The following is a 17113-nucleotide window of genomic DNA, read 5'->3' as shown; positions in this document are numbered from 1 at the left end:
AGAAATAATTGAGTCTAATCAAGCACCTTAAATATTCAGTATGATAAGAGGAAAATGAATGGATTCTGTAAACTTGTATTGATCCTAAATTCTACTTGCAGTTAGTCTTGGACATAAATTTCAGAAAATTATATGTAAATGTACTCATTAGTGTACTGTAATATTGAACATCTATTTTGTCTCTGGGCAATTTTTCTTTTCTTACCACAAAAGCGATTACCACTGTTATTAAAAATAGTAATTGATTTTCCATTTTTTAAAAACTTGGGTTTTTTTTCTCCAGCTCCATTTCATTTCTACATTTTTGCCATGCGTTCCAATAATATTTTCCTAAGGCTTGTAAAAGAATTACATTATGCTCTAATAATTCTGAGGGCAAAGGGGAGAAAGGGCAGTGTGATGTTATTGGAGAAGCTATTTTAAACTGGAGTGGGCCCAGAAAACAGACCTTGGAATGACACATTGAATGGCTTCATGCCAAGGATTTGATTATATTGTCTATTGTTTCATTTGAACATCATAGATCTTATTTTGTAATTAAATGTTTTGATAAAGCCCCAACTAATAGTGCTAGAGTCAAAGGCTCTATTATTAAAAGGCTTTAAAACTTACAAATCAGCCATATAAGTTATTTGTAATATGAATGCTCCATGTGTTCTTACATATGTTTGGTTTCAACTCTGGTATAAGCTCGTTTCGGGAAAAAAAGATATTTTCAGGATTTTGATGATAATTTTAATTAAACATTTTATTTATTTCAAGTAATTATTATTTTTACTGGTGTATAGAACATGTTCCATCTTCAGAAGTAAACTTTTTTGGGGGAAAGAAATAAAAATACTTTGTACATTTAATTTTGATTTTGCAAGGTGACTGTATAGTTTTGTTAATGTAAATACATTATTATGTATCCTGAAGGGGAAGTGAATGAATTTCTTTCTACAATTATGTGAATCCATTTTTTAAATGTTTTCAGGGCTCAGCTGAAGACAAATTGAGTACAAAGTAATTCTGATAGTGTGGATTTTGTGTGTGTGCATGTGTGTATCTTTAATAATGCCTCTTTCATACCATCAAATAAATCAGATAGGCACAGGAGATTTAGAAATCATATACTGTAACAAAATGAGGAGGTTTTAGATTTTTTTGCATTATCCTATTTTCACTGTTTATTGTGAACCTCAAATTGGCAGCCTTTCTGATTCATGATGTCCATCAGGCAAAGTTCTTTGTTGAGTGTTGTCCTCCTGCTAGTCCATATTCCATTCTGTGGCAGGTAAACAGGCTGGTATCTAAACTTGTTTAAAGTTGCTTACAAAAAGCCAGAAACATAGTAGTGTTCTCAATGTGAGGTTGATTGTGTAGTTTGGATTTATGGCTTTGGCAAACACATTTGGCTGTTTATAGTATTATTTATTCAGTAAGCTCTCTCTTCAGTCCCTGAGGCAGTATGTTGGTTAAGATCAAGGTGGCAGAACCTCAGCTATCAGCCTCAATTGAAAGCTCAGCTCACCAGCTTTTGTAACTGCAAGCAACTTTTTAAACCCGTGCGCTTTAGTTTCCTCATATATCACAGGGAGAAAATTTTGTTACCATATGGAATTTGGAGGAGGGTTTAATGCATTTAGTATTGAGAACAGTGCCTGACACATAGTGAGAACTCAATTATTAAACAATTTAAAAAATTGATTGTGACCAGCTTTTTAAAAAATCTCACCTGGTTTGTAGTGCCTGAGTTGACTTTCATATTTGGGGGAAAGGAGATGGAAGAAAATGTTTTTAAAATGATATGCATATATTAATATTACACTAAAAAATACAGACTTACAGAGGCTCATTTTAAAGAAATCAGATTACAAAACTTTTCCTAAACACTGCTGTACCACTTTGGGCTTTTAACAAGGTATCTGGGTGTGAGTGAACTATGAATGTTGTTGAGATTATGTGAAAAGCTGTTGAGAGTATTTTCAGCTTTTATGAACATTATTATTTGTTTACAGTCAGCTCTTCATGGAGTTTGCAACTTGGCTTCAAGACTTAGGTAATAAAAATATTACTGGAGAAGTGAGATGTATGGTATCACCTAAGCAATGATCAGTCTTTAAATTCGCTAGAATGATGTCTTTCTAATTTGTGTGTGGGGGATGGGAGTGGAAGGTGAGGAGTAGGAGTAGAGGTGGGGGTTGATTACTTAATAGAAATAGTGACTATCAGGTTCCTGTACCACGTTCCCCACTAATTCCTCATAGGGAGAAGAGGGTGCTGCCCCTTTCTTGTAGCAAAGAAAACGGAAACTCAGTGTTTTGATGGAAAATGCACCACAAAATACAGACGACTGATACCCTGTCTATTGTTTATCCCACTGAGATTTTCTGCCTCTCTAGTTACAGCGATGGGTGTATAAAAATTAATTAGAAGCTGGAATCTGATTTTAAGATGGGATGTCAGACACATATATCAAGTTGTTAGGTTAGCTGTAAAGCATAACCTGGGGTTTATATATTTAGAAGTCATAATAAATCTGTCTGTCATGAAAATCAGATTACGCAGTCTTGCATGCTAATGGCTCATCATACTGTGGAAGTGTGGTCTCCCCAGCAGCTGCCCGGTGGCTCTGCTTTTCTCTGATTTGCTGTCTCCCTTGACCAACTAGTGATTCCACTCTCCCCACTTAGCAAAGTGCCTACTTTAGTAAATGCTTCTGGGCCTTTATAAAGAAGAGATGTTTCCCCCTGGACTACAGCAGCAACCTCCTATGGCTCTCCTTGACTCAATATTCTCAGCAGTAATCAATCAGTCCATCAATTACTCAGTTAACCAACCTAACAATTACTTCCAAGGTATTTATTGAGTACCTGTCATGTGCTGGGCTGTCTGCAAGGCACTGGGAATCTAACAAAGATAGTGCCTGCCCTCACAGAGGGCAGTGATGGAGGAGAGAGATAAGAAAACTCACAATACATTTTGAGGTGGACAAAGTGTAAGATATAAGGTACCCAGATTTAGGGGCATTGAGGAAGGATTCCCAGAGGCCAGTACTTCTGAGTTGAGACTTATGAGTTAAGTAGTGGGAGTTAGCCAACCTGAAGGAGGTGAGGACTGATGGACAGTCTTCTAGGTCAAAGGAACACCTCATGCAAAGGCCAGGAGGATAACGATTAAGGTCTACTCTAGAGTTGTAACGGTGACAGTTGCTCAAAGTGGTGAGGCTGGAGAGTTTCACAAGGCCTTGCAAACTGGGTTAAACAGTTAGGATTAGTCTAAGGGCAGTGGGGAGCCACTGACTGATTTAAGTGGGGGAGATATCTTCCTACTATTGCCCAAAGTTGACATATTACTACTTTTCCGCCTAAGGTGGCTGCCCGTGTTTCTTACCATGGGCTTATAGGCTCTGTGCGAAGTGGTACCGTATGACCCTTTCTGACCTTAGTCCTCATTCTTGTTCCTCATCTTTCCTGTGCTCTAGGCATGTTTGAACTCCATTACCCAAAAGTTCCATGGACTTCTATGCTTCTGTACCTGTGTTCACCCTGAGTCATCAACCTTCAGCTCCTGTCATCTCATTTCTCACCTGTCTATACCTCATCATTCTTCCAGGCCCATTTCAGTGTCATCTCTCTGGGAGGCTTTCTTTGCTTTACCCCAGTCAGTGTTAATCCTGCCTTAAGTTTGTACTTTGTTAGGTGTGGCTGTCTTCATTTATTCTTCCATTAAACAAATGTTTGTTAGTTGTAGACTGTGTTCCAGGTGTGTGACAGTGAACAACAAACCAAAGTGCCTGCCTTCATGGAGTTTATTTAGATAATAAACACATTTAGCCTCCTTTGTCCTGCCCAGAAGTGTGTTTAGGTATTTACACATCTGTCTCCTTGATTTACTTGTCAGGTGATAAGGATAAGTATTATGTTCCTTGTATGTGCAGAATAAATTGGTTTTGAATGAATAAAGAATATAAACAATCATGGTGAATATTTGCAGAGAGACTTGGCCTGATACTTTGTGCTTTGGTATAAGGGAGAAAGTTTTGATTTTGGAGTTGCATTGTTCCAAGTTCAAATCATGCCTCTACTATTTACGACCTTTGTGGCCGTGGATAAATCACTTGACCTCTCTAAGCTCAGTGTTCTTTTCCATAGGGTGCTTTCACATGGTGCTGTGGGGATTAGAAACAGTATACACAAGGTGCCTATTGGTTCATCCCAGGTTCCTTTACCAGCCGTTTGTATCTCTGACATTCACACCTTGAACTAAGCCATTTTGAAAGCCAGTTATATTTTTTGCCTCTTGGGGCTGATGAATTCTGGAAGCTTCCTCTCTGTATGGGAAAGTGCTTTGTAAATTAGGAAGCATATAAGGGGCTTCCACTGTGCTTCTCCTATCCTTGGCATATCTCTGTTGTTGCTGGTATTGGGTTGATGTGACAGATAATCTGTTGATCTAGTGTGGAAAGCAGGCAGTGTTCAAGTCTCATATTTTCCACTTGTTAGCTGTATAACCTTAGGCAAGTTACTTAGTCTCTCCATGGCTCACTTTTCTTCTCTGTAAAATGAAGATGATATTAGTACCTCAGTCATAGGACACTTATGAGGGATTAAATGAACAGTAATGTAAATTGCTCAGTGCACTTCCTATCACGTACTGTAACACATAATGAAAGACAGCCATTATTAACTCCTTGTGTCTTGCTATCACATTTATAACAATTATTATTTTCATCAGAGTCTATCTCCCTGTTAAATTCAAACTTAACAACAGGAAAACTATGTCTTTAATTTTCTATATCCCTAGAGATGCCTGACACATAGAAGGAAGTGAATAAATACTTATTTAATGAATGTATGAACAACAAAAAGTATTATTTATTATCAAAATGTGTTAAAATGTTTCTACCGTGCTTGGTACATAGTAGGAAATTCATATACAGTTGTTCCTTACTCTACTCTTTGTTTAACTTTACCAGTTATATTGAACATATTTCCTTGGGTTTTTTGCTATGGGATTGGTGAAAAAGACTGTGTGTTCTACTCACTTCTTCTGGCACTCTGAAGAGTTTTATCTCTTTTAGTTTGTTTCTATGCAGTGGTCTTCCTAACCTTACATCATTTCGGATTTGTGGTGTCCTAACACTTTTAGTTCTTCTAGATACCAGAAAACTATTTCTCTGTGAAATCCCCAATGGGTGTGGGATGCCATCAAATATTATTTTCTGAGTATGTATGTGCATGTTTGTTTATTTTTTTATTAAAAACAAACATCCCTTATAGCCCTACCCTGCTCCTTGCAGGAGGAGAGAGAGATTATAAAACCACATGGGCAGTGAGGGTTAATAGTTCTAGACCAGACAGGAAGTGATGCAGCAGCTCACACCAAGAATGTCTAGATGACTTCAGAGAGTGAAGGCAGCTTCTTGTTGTGCCTAACTTACTCTGAAAGGACCTTGGTCAGGGGCTAAGACATTTTTGGTAGAACACTGGGCCCTGCTTTATCCTTCCTAGTCCTCAGTACCACGCTTGCTATTTGCTCAGTTTTTCTTACAAGTGGAGCACTTGCTTTTCCCTTCTTGGTTTGACAGCTTTTGTCTGAGACTGAACTTAGCCTGGCTTTTCCATGTGTCTGGCATCCTTTCCACAGAACTTCAAGCTTGATGCTTTTCACAAGGGGTTACCCATTTAAATGCCCTTAGAGACCAGCTGGGGAGATTCTGTTATTAAGGAAAGGAGGTTAGGTAAGGAATTCTGTACTTTTGTAATGAACTGTAGTCTCTTCATTTTTCTGGAAACACTCAGTCCTCTTAACCCATCTTTTGTTTTCCCACTTGTGATCAAGACACACCAGCGTGAAATATTTGCTTAGATCTTTACCATAAGAAAAATAACACTACAAATAAGAAGAAGGGAGGTAATTGACATTTGGCCTCAGTGACGGGAGACTATAGCGGATGATGCCATTGAGACAAACTGCAGAGTGCATTTCCCACTCAATAGAGCACCCTCAGCGCAGCCCCAGAGGTTTATCGTCATGTTAGGAGTGTGACGCCTGTGGGGTCAGAGCTTCCAGCCTTTTTTTTTCCTAGAGATTTGTAAAATCTCTAGATTTTACAAATGTTGAAAAGAATTTTAAAATGTTATACACTTTTGTTATATACATTTAAAATGTTAATACACTGTCAGCCATTACTGTATGGTTTAAATGAAACAGAGCAATGGACTGTATTTGGCTTGTGCGTCACCAGTGTTCACCTCTGCTGTAATATGGTAGATGCACAATTAGTGATTTCAGACACTCTTTCATGCTGTTGCAGTTCTGAACAAAAACAAGATTATGGTTAGAGCTGTCTTGTTTCCAAAAATCACTAGAATACCCTTTCGAAAATAGAAGACTCTGTTGTATGCTCTTCTTTGTTTATAGCAAATGTCTAAAGGATTCTATAGGATAAACGGGTTAGTGGTTTTTCACTTAGTTTTGAAGGCTTAAGGGGTTTTGTGTATTCTTCCTCTTGTTTTCCATTTGGTATGCACTACTTATGCTTAAAAAAAATTAAACTGACAAGCAGTGAGAAAAAGTTACTGGAGCCTGAAAGTTGGTTAATATCAATTACATTCTCATGTCTAATAACCAATGCCTGGGAAATGCAACTTGTTTGTTATAAATACCCAATGCCAAATCAAGAATAAACAGCTGCTTTGTTTTAGTCGCTATTTACAGCATCGCTTTAACTACTTTGACCCTATTCGAGGAGGGAATGAAGAGCTGGGTGCCAGTGATGTTGATAAACTGTGGCAATTTCTGCATTGTGTCCTTAGAGGTGCCTCTGCTTCAGCCTCCATTATTTAAATTGCTAGTCATTACAGTCATGCCATTAACTGGAAATGCAGCAAGATGACACATGAGAACAGGGCCAGCAAGACACTGTTAGCCCTTCTTATTGAGTGCCATATTCTGGGCTGGGTAGCAATAGTCCTAAAAAGGAAACACACACACCAGCCTCCAAAGGCTTGAACACTCATGAATTCTTTGCATTGCTGGTAGGGTGATTTTGAGTTCCTAGTTGTACATACTTTTTGGACATCAGATCCAAATCACAGATAATGTTCCAGACTTTTAAAAAATTAATATTTTATTTTTCACTACAATAGAAAATATCTAAACATATCTCAGGCTGGTTTATTCTTCCTCATGAGGATCAGATGCAAAAGGATATGGGAAAAGAAGGTTGTTTGTTCTGTTTGGGATACGGAACTAAATAGCGTAATGTCCAGTTGCTTGACTCTTAGCAATGTCATTTTTAGAAAAGTGCATATTCTGTTATTATAGAGCCCCATAGACCAAGGAGCCTGTCAGTCTTCATTACTTGATTAAGACTCACAGTTAAGGTAGCCCCTGCATATTCAAGTAGGAAGTGCTTTCTTTTGATCTAATAGCATCTACTCCATCCATCTGGATCTATCTAGGGAACCTCTTACGAAGCATGGTCTCTGGCCAATTGTTCAAGACCTACAGGGAGGGAGGGATTAGAGGAGTTCTTTGTTATTCAAGATTTTTTGAGAGGACGTAGAATTCCTTTTTAGTAGGATAAAATCTGTTGCAGCACAAATCTTTCCTTGGAACACTTTATCATTTATTAGGGGCTTTATATTAAAATTAGAGAAATTGGGTCCTGTGTGCATGTTTTGAGAGGCAGGGAAAGGTCTATTTACTCCTTTCTTTCTTGTCACCTTCCCTATAAATTGCATGCACAAACTATAAACAGATATCTGTTGTGCATATTGTATGTATATTTGGAGGATGGGAGAAAGAGGGAAGACCTGAGTCTCTGAGACAGAGACTCAGCTCTCTGTCTTCGGCTTGGCAGTTTTGCTTTCAGTATCACTTAGGATTCTTTCAGATGGAAGTAATAAAAACCCCAGTTCAACTGACTTAACAAAAATGTTAAAATGCAGATGAAAAATCTAGAGAAATCTCTTTCTAGAATTCAGCAACAACATTATTGAGAACCAGAGATATTTCCATCTCTTATTTCTGCCCTCTTTCAGGTATTACTTTTTTTCACAGGCTTCTCTCTGTTGGGGAAGAAGAAATTTTCATTTACCCTTTTAAGTTCTTCTGGCTGGTCTAAGAATGAAATGGACATGAGACAAATTAACAGGAGATCAAACAAAATTTTAATAACATGTATGCATGGAAGAGACTCAGGAAAACTGAGTAACTTGCCCAAATGGCCAAACCCTTCACCTTACATAGCATCTTCAGCCAAAGACAAAAGAGGGTGTTGGGGGTAGTGGTTTGGGACTTCACAAGGGGAAGAAAGCAACTGACATAGAGAAGGAAGAGCAATGTTTGGTAAACAAATGTTTGCTGGGCCAGGCAGAGACAATGGAACACCATGTGGACTCTGCTCTCTAGGCCCTGCCCCCACCATACCCAGCCCATATTCTTTGCCTAGCTCTAGTGATAACCCTAGTCCAGAACTGGCTCTCAATCTAAATTCTTTTAGGCAGTTAGGAAGAAGATCATAGTTTCTTCTTGAGTCTTTCGGGCCTTGATTGTTTTCAGCTCGAAATAATCCGCATGCCAAAGAGACATTTTCCGGTGCCAAATTTTGCTCCCCTACATCCCTTTAAGGCCCCAGTTAGCTAGGGTGTTTCCAGACGTCTTCACAGAGCAATGTCTGCAGGCCAGAAATGGAGAGGAATACTCCTTCCATGTGTTCTTTGTTTTCTTAAGAGTGAGGAAAACTTTCTGAGAAGGTTCCCAGCAATTCTTCCTAGTTGATTGGCCAGAATTTTAAACTATACTCTAAAACAATTTCAAGGAGAATGAGGTCGCCATTCAAGGAGAATGATTGTCCTAGTCCATTGAAGCTTCAAGCCTAGGGCTGGGTAGGGCCCAGCCTTTCGTCCCTGGATATGGGGGTGTGGGCTGCCAATAACTGAACAAAACCAGATTCAGGTTCTATTAGACAGTAAGGAGAGGGATAAATCACTGTTGGATGGGCACTCAGCACTTCTCAGTTACTTCTCCCAACGACGATATACTAGAGGCACAGAACACACAAAGAGGTGAATCATCTTACCCAACATCATAGAGCTGTGAAGTAGAGCGCTGGGATTTGAATGCAAATGACTCTGCCTCGAAAGCCATGGATCTGGAAAGAAACCAAACAAGGGGGTAAAAAGCCACAACGGCAGAGAGCTTGAATCATTGGAATATTCCAGGGAGAATGGCAATAAGTTTCTTTAGCCCACAAATCAGTAATGATATAATATTTTTGGTATATAGAATTAATATGTGCATTAAGGCAATTAGGAAAATATAAGAGTACAAGGAAGAGAATAAGCATCCCCCAGAATTCCACTATCTAACCAGTACCACTATTAACATTTTGGAGTATTTCATTTTTGTCTTTCTACACACCACACTACTTATACATTGAAAAATATTTATTGATTGCTTTCTATGTAGGATAATGTGCAAAAACATAAATATATGTGCAAATATAGATGATTAACATATTGTATATAGACTGCATAGATTGTTTTACATTTCACTGTTCCACATAACTTTATAGCATGTATGTTTTTGTGCATTTTCCTATAAAGTACAGTTCTTCAGGAACATCATTTTTAATGATGGTATAGCAATCCATTTTATAGATAACAAAATGTATTAAACAAGCCCCGTGTTTGTTGACCTGTATGTTCCTCTCAATTTCTCTTCATGGGAAATAACACTGTAAATGAACATTCATACATGGTATATCATTGGGCACAGCTTTTATTATTTCTTTGGGATACAGTCTTTGAAATAATGGATCAAGAAGTGAACATTTTAGAGCTGTGAACATTTGATGCATATTGCCAGGTTGCAATCCAGAAATGTTGCACATTCTATATTCCCAACAACAATCTGTGAGACTCTTTGTCTCTTTCATGATGACTCTTGCCTCTGTTTCTTTTTTCCTTCTCTTTCCTTTTTCTTTTCGAGTAATTTTGGAAGTCCTGATCAAGGCCTTGGATTCCACAGATAAGTTATTGCTGATACCCATCTGTCATTTTCTCAAGGATTGCTGAGGGTCTATTTTGCTTTTTGTATTAATTGTACAAGGCCAAAATGGAACCCCATATATTATTAGATATTGAGAGAAACCAGAACAACTTGTACTGAAGTGATATTTGACACTGTCTCTCTAACAAAATTGAAATAACCTCCAGAAGTGCAGTGCATTGTTAACATGTTCAGATAAATTATTTGGTTCATAAATAAATAATTTTAACTTTTATGATAATGGAGAGGAGGAAAGGTGGTATGAGACTTTCTGAATATACAAATAATTCATTCTCTTGCAGCCAAGATAAACAGCACCATGAATTAATTAAATGACAACATTGGATGACTTGCTGCATCATAGGACTGGGCACCTGTTAGGGATGCATGTATCCATAACAATTGTATCATGACCAAGATATTTGGTGCTTTCTACCCTGGGTGGTCCAAGGGAGATGCTCTCAAAGGTGCCCTGGAAAAAACCAATTGGCAGTTGCTGTGCAGCACCATGTTGACAGCATAGAGAAAGAGCAGGAGGAGAGAGGAGGCTCATGTGCTCAATTTCTTCTCTTATCATCCTGGATAGAGCTGGAGAGATTGCATTGGATCATAATAGGTTAGGAAGACAGAGTTGAATTAGAGACAGCTGAGATTTGCAGATTTCCAAATAAGTTTTTCATTTCAGCAGGGATCTTCTGAGTGATTTTCACTGGCATGCCAACTGTTTGCAGTGACCTACACAAATCTGGAGGAGGAGAAACAGTGTTGAATATCTACCTCTTCTCTGAACTTAACTTCCTGCTCTGGGCTGCATCCTCTAGTCTTCACCCAATTACCAAATGCTTTGACATACTTAAGCCTAACATTTTATGTCAACTTTCATTCATTCACACATTAAATAGTTATCGATTATGATCTGTGTGCAGGTACCATGCCGATACCCCATCTTACTTACCTGAACTGATTATCTGTCTAGAGTAATGTGTGCACTTAGGTTTGACCAAAGCTTGGTTCTTCCAGCATCTGCATTTTGAAGAGGACTTTGTTCATACTTCTTCAACATTTACCACATCACTTACTGAACATCTACCATGTGTGGGACATTGTGCTAAATTCTGGGGATACAGTGAGATTAAAGTCATCTGGGTTGGTAATGATGGTAGGAAAGGATGATAGTGTTGAGTGTGGAGTTGTACTCCCCTCTATGTCTGGCCTTTTCTTTCAATCCTCAGAATCACTCCTTTAATTTGGTTGGGTGGGAATTAAAATACACAGAGCAATAGCAGGTTTTCTCACTGTGGTTAGAAACTGAGCACTCTTAGGGACTCAGGAGAACAGGGTTATCACCTACCATCTTGGTTCTTAATTATGGCTGCCCACTGGAATCACCTGGAAGACAGTCATGATGTCCATGCCATGCTCCAGACCAATTATATCAGGATCTTTATGGTGTGTGACCTAGGCGCCTAGGTTTTTTTTTAAAGGTCCTGAGATGATTGCAGTATTCAGCCAAAGTTGAGAAGCACCAACCTAGAAAGTGAATGTGTATTGAGTTACCAACCTTTCACCCCAGAGCAACCTTTACCACTGCATTTTCTAGAGAGCCCAATTTCATGATATGTGCCATGAAGAGAATGGTCCATGCCAGATAGTTTTGAGAAACTCTGTCCTCCTCCTTGGACAGAATATACAGAATTGTAGAATATACTGGCGCTTTAAGGGTCATGAGAAGTCTTGTCATAAAGAAGCCTATTAAATTTTAGTGGAATTGACTATTGTTTTTGATCCAGGATTAGCTTGCTTACCTTCTCTCTTTCTCTTAATTAAAATTTCACTGAATTTTGAGAAATGGCTAGATTACTTAAGAGCTGATTATCTAGTCTGTGGATGATTTTGGTTCCTTGTTTCTCTGTTCTTGGGTCCCCTTTGTGCCCTTTTTCTCATTACTTTTTGAGTAGGCACGAGGCCCAGTGAAGAGGTAAAACTGCAGTCAATCCATTTGTTACAAGCTTTTATTCATGCTTTCAAACAAAGTAAAATAAGCTGTGCTGTGGAAGAGACTGGTAGTTCTCCCCTTTCTTACAGTGGTGGTTCTCAAAGTGTGGTCCTAGAATTAGCAGTATCAGAATGAACTAGTGTAGAAGGCAGAGTTATCACCTCCTCAATGATGTCTACACCCTAATCTCCAGATCCCTTGAGTATGTTATCTTACACAGCAAAAGAGACTTTGCATACATAATTAAGATTATAGACTATGAGATGGGGGATCATCCTGGGCCCATTCTAATCATATGAGCTCTTAAAGCTGGAGGACCTTTCCGGGTTGCAGTCAGAGAGAGTTGATGATAGAAGAAAAGGCAGGAAAGATTCAAAGCATGAAAAGAACCCAAATCCTCATTGCTGACTTGATGATGGAGGTGAAGGTCCACATGCCAAGAAATGTGGGTGGCCTCTGATGTTGAGGATGTCCATCAGCTCACAGCCAATAAAGAGATAGGAGCATCAGAATTGAATTCTGTCAACAACCTGAGTGAACAAGAAAACAAGAGTCCCCCCTAGAGGCTCCAGAAAGGAACGGAGGAAAGGAACAGAGCCTGCCCACAACTTGATTTTAGCCTGGTGAGACCTGTGTCAGACTTCTGACCTGATCTGAACAGTAAGATAGTGAATTTGTGTTGTTTTAAGCCCTAAGGTTGTGCTAATTTGTTCTGCCAGCAAGAGAAAACGAGTACGTCTGAAAACTTGTTAAAATGCAAATTCTCAATGCTCACCACTGACCTACTGAACTTGCTGGATTAGAAAGAAGCTGGGGGTGAGGTAGGGGGTGCAGCTGCAATCTGTTTTAACAAGTTCTCCATGTGATTCTGACATGCTGAAGTTTGAGAACTACTGTTGTACAGTAATAGAAATCCCAAGTGTTAAGTAGACACATGGATGCCTACAATAAAGACTGCACATCCTACTTCATTGCAGGTAGGTATGGTCATTGAACTAAGTTCTCACCAAACAAGTTGTGCAGTAAAGGGTTAACTAATTTACCTTGCAGTGTTAAAACTCTGCACATTCCAAATTAAAAAGTAGCTTTAATGGATTCTTGGAGATAACCTCTGAGCCCTTGAAATATCCTGCGGGATTAGAGTGTCTTTGTGTACCTTAGATCTTGGGTCACACCAAATAGTTTATTCAACTAATGTGATTTATGGTGAATGCCTGTTTTTGTTCACCTGAGGCCTTGGGTCATGCTGTGTCAGTTTGGCCTCTGGAGGGCCTGGAGAAGTTGGTAGATAACCACCCCAGCCTCTGTCGGTTAGATGAACAGTTGTGAGATAGGTTTTACACAGTTTCTCATGTGGTCCCCAGAAGCCCACAGATGTAACTTCAGTTGCCCATAGACAAAACCAACTTGATAACACAAGCTTTATTACTGTTCCCCTTCCTTTCCAGTTTACTTCTCTCTCATTTCAGTTTCCTAGAATCACTTTCCAAATAAGTTACCTGAACATAAGCCCTTGGTCCTTGTGTTAGGCTCTGCTTTCAGGGGGAACCCAAACTAGGAGCATCCTTAAAGAGACAGTGTCAAAGCTTCCTTTTTGCTGCTGACTGGGATGTAGAAATAATGGCTCCTCTGCTCCCTTTGACGACGTTAAGGAAGGCCATTCTCCAGGAATGGAGAAGTGGTAAGTTAGAAGGCATCTGGGTCTGTAATTTATCTGTAGAACTGCCATACCAGCCCTGGACTGCTGACCTCCCAACTTATTAGATGAGAGGTTAAAAGCTTCTGTGTTTATGCCACTGTTAATTTAGGGGCAGGAGGGTGGGTAAAGGGGTGGCTTACATACAACTTAACCTCATTCTGACCAACATAGCAACTAATGGATAAATGGAGACTTTGGTTTGTCATCAGGTTGAAATTGAACTGTCCCTGACCATTATCACCACCATGATTAAGGGTTGATTGCATGAGGGACAAGCACATTATTTTTGGGAAAGAGCATGAGACCAGGAGTCAGGCAACTTGGGTTCTGTGTTGACTCCTAAGAAGATGTATGTTCATCTTACATTCTCTTGGATTGGACTGCTTGATCTCAGGGTTTCTCTTGATTTTTATATACTATGATCCTATGAATTTAAAGTATTCAGAAATTCACTTGCAAAAACAAAGCACTTGGATCATTATGAAATGTAAATATGGGACATCATCTGTATTTGCATTTTGAAATTTCCTTACTAATAGAATGATAAGTACATCTTAGCCTGAGCGTGCATGTGGTTTTTTTTAAATGGCTCATAAGTTAGAAGGCCCTTGAGGCATTATTAAAGTTCATCACATCAGTCACTGTGAAAACTCAAACTTTTCCTTGAATGTTGGAAGATGTTTACAAAACTCTGTTCGCCTGACAGTGATTCTTCAGGCTGATAAGAACCTTCACATGTTCTTTTCCTTTGCCTGGATGGTACCCAATCAGTCTATATAATGAGAGAGGCCAAAGGACAGAGAATTATGTCACAGGACAGCCTTCACTCTGTCGTTTGGCTTTGCATACAGAAACCATAATTTGTGATGTGATCAAGAATGATATAAGTTGGCAGTATAATGAGCTTTGGATTGTTGGATAGCCCAGATGTGCACCATGACCTTTGTTGGATGTAGTGTCAGACTTGGGCACATGCATATTAGTTGTGGAAAAAGACCCTCCTCTGGGGAGTCAAGGGTCATGAATTTTGTTTCTAGGCAGCATATATGCAGTTGCCTGGCAACGGTGAGAGCAGTTAAGTTCTTGCTGTATGATGCTGTATGTATTCATCCATCTTGAAAAGCTAACAGCGTAATTTAAATTGTGAAGCAGAGTGTGGGTGTTCTCAAGTAGCAGAGCCTTATCTCACATCTAGTTGCAGACTCTAACTGCATAAACTTGATGTTGCTGAAGTTTTTCTGCATTAGGTATGTTGTAAACAGAAGGGTAGAACTCTGAATTGAGATTGAGACATCCTTCGTTAGAATGTATTCAGTACCAACTAACAACAGAAAACCCAACTAACAGTGTCCAAAAATACAAGGACGTTTAATGTTTTTTGAATAAGAAGCCTTGTTTTAGCTGCTCAACAAGGACCCAAGCCCCTTCCATGCTTCCATTACACCATCATTGGTGTGCTAGGTTTCATCCTCAGGATTGTTGCCTCATGCTCACAAGAAGGCTGCCAGAGCTTTCAACACTGCAGTGTCCCAGATTAGTATCCAAATCAGGATAGGAGAGGAAGAGGCAAAAAGGGCCTTCTTGTGGTGGGTGTTTCTTATTTATTAATTTATTTTCAGAGGAGGAAATTTTTTCTTAAAGGCTCTTAGCAGGCATCTTTTCATTTCTCTTTACCCAGAACTGAGTCACATAAGTATCCCCTCCTAGACTAGTCATTGGTGAAGGAGAATTCAGTTACTTTCACTGGCTTAGGCTAATCATGATTCAGCCTTTTGGGCTGGGGGCAGGGCCTGTCTTCACTGAGCACATTACCACCTTCCAGATTCTTGAGAAGGATCAGAGTTTGTTATGTTAGCAAGGATGAAGGCCAGATGGTTGCTAGGAAAGTGTCTCATGGTGCTGCTACAACTCCTTCCATGTTATTGCTTATGTGTGGAGGTCATAGGCTGAAAACTCACCCTTAAAATGTTTTTAAAATGTTCAAATTAGAATTTAGAAATAGAAACAATTTGCATTAAAAGTTGGATTTTTCTCTTCTCTTGAAATAATTTGGTGATCTGGCAACACGGCTGTCTTCAGATGGGGTATGTGCACCATGCTCTTTACCATTCCCTTTGTCATACAGTTGGCCCTCTTTACTCATGCATGTTACTTTTCTGGCCCCTATGGACATTTGTGCCTGTGAACTTTAATCTACATGCTTTTTTACTTACATGCAGACATTTTGAAAGAGACTTACAGTCACACTGGTCCATTTTGCTTAAGAGACTAACTGCCACTATTCTCTTTCAGTCTTGCTATATTTGGGATTCTTTTGCTCTTCTGCTGTATGTTTCTTTATTTTATGACTGTGAAAGGGAGTATAGTGTAATGGTCAAGAGATTGGCTTTTGACATAATACAGAAGTGGTTGAAGTCCTGGCAATAGCACTTACTAACTTGTGACTTCGTATTCACATCTGTAAAATTGTACAATAATGATATCTACCTCATGGGGTTGATTAGAGAATTTGCACAGTGCATGATTCACATAATGCTAATCTTGATGAAGATGGTGATGAAGATGATGATGTCTCTCTAAGCCTGTCTTTATTATATCAGTTAGTTCTTTGAGGTGCCATTTGGGAATGCAAAACACAGCATCTTCAGTGAGTGGAGCTGATGAAGTGCAACTATATATCTTGTGAAGCTAGAAGAGAATACTTTGAGTGACCATGCTTGAGGGGCACTGACCACCTGGAATAATTTTTTCTATTCCTTTCCAGATAGAATCAGATCCACCTAATTCATGCCTCCAGGTAACCTTCAGAGCTCCCAGATATTTAGTTCTGCACTCAAGATTTGCTCATTTCTATTCAAACTGGGACACATTTTGCGTTTATACTGTCAAAAAGCCATGGATATTTTAGTTTATGCCTGGGGACATGGGAGACAATTCTGGATGCCTCTAATGACCTTTAAGAGTCACTTCCCTTACCAAAATGTCTTTTTATTTTATTGTTAAATTTTGGTCTAGGTTCCATGAGATTCATCCATCTGTAACTCAGTCTGGAAAAAGTTGGAGGTAGCCACGTAAATGAAGTCAGATTAGAATTGTTATTTAGGAAAGGCAGGCATGATATTTTGAGTTTGGGTAGTTGCTTTATTTCATTCTTAAGGCTGGTTGAGTAGGTCCTAGTAAATTAGGAAGGGAACCTTAGGAAACTCATTATGACCCAATTTTCATAATTAAATTAAAAGATTATTTGGTTGGGATGATAATCACTGAGTAAAAATCAATATAGTAAACTTTGGAATGGATAGTTTGCAACTATCAACTATAGTTTGAAATGTTTTGACCTAGAAATTATTTGAAATTTCTAACAACATATTCTA

The 17113-nt window shown here is 39.0% G+C and overlaps 1 protein-coding gene across 13 annotated transcripts in view; it reads left to right on the top strand.

The window, feature by feature from the left end:
- The window catches only part of FHIT (fragile histidine triad diadenosine triphosphatase), a 1490046-nt gene that overhangs the window by 173778 nt on the left and 1299155 nt on the right, over positions 1 to 17113 (top strand). The gene's annotated exons all lie outside the window — the stretch shown is intronic.

Source organism: Mesoplodon densirostris, chromosome 10 (genome assembly GCF_025265405.1).
Source record: "Mesoplodon densirostris isolate mMesDen1 chromosome 10, mMesDen1 primary haplotype, whole genome shotgun sequence".
NCBI classification, from domain to species: Eukaryota; Metazoa; Chordata; class Mammalia; order Artiodactyla; family Ziphiidae; genus Mesoplodon; species Mesoplodon densirostris.
Note: the sequence above shows the minus strand (reverse complement) of the source record. Positions and strands in the feature narration are given on the sequence as shown.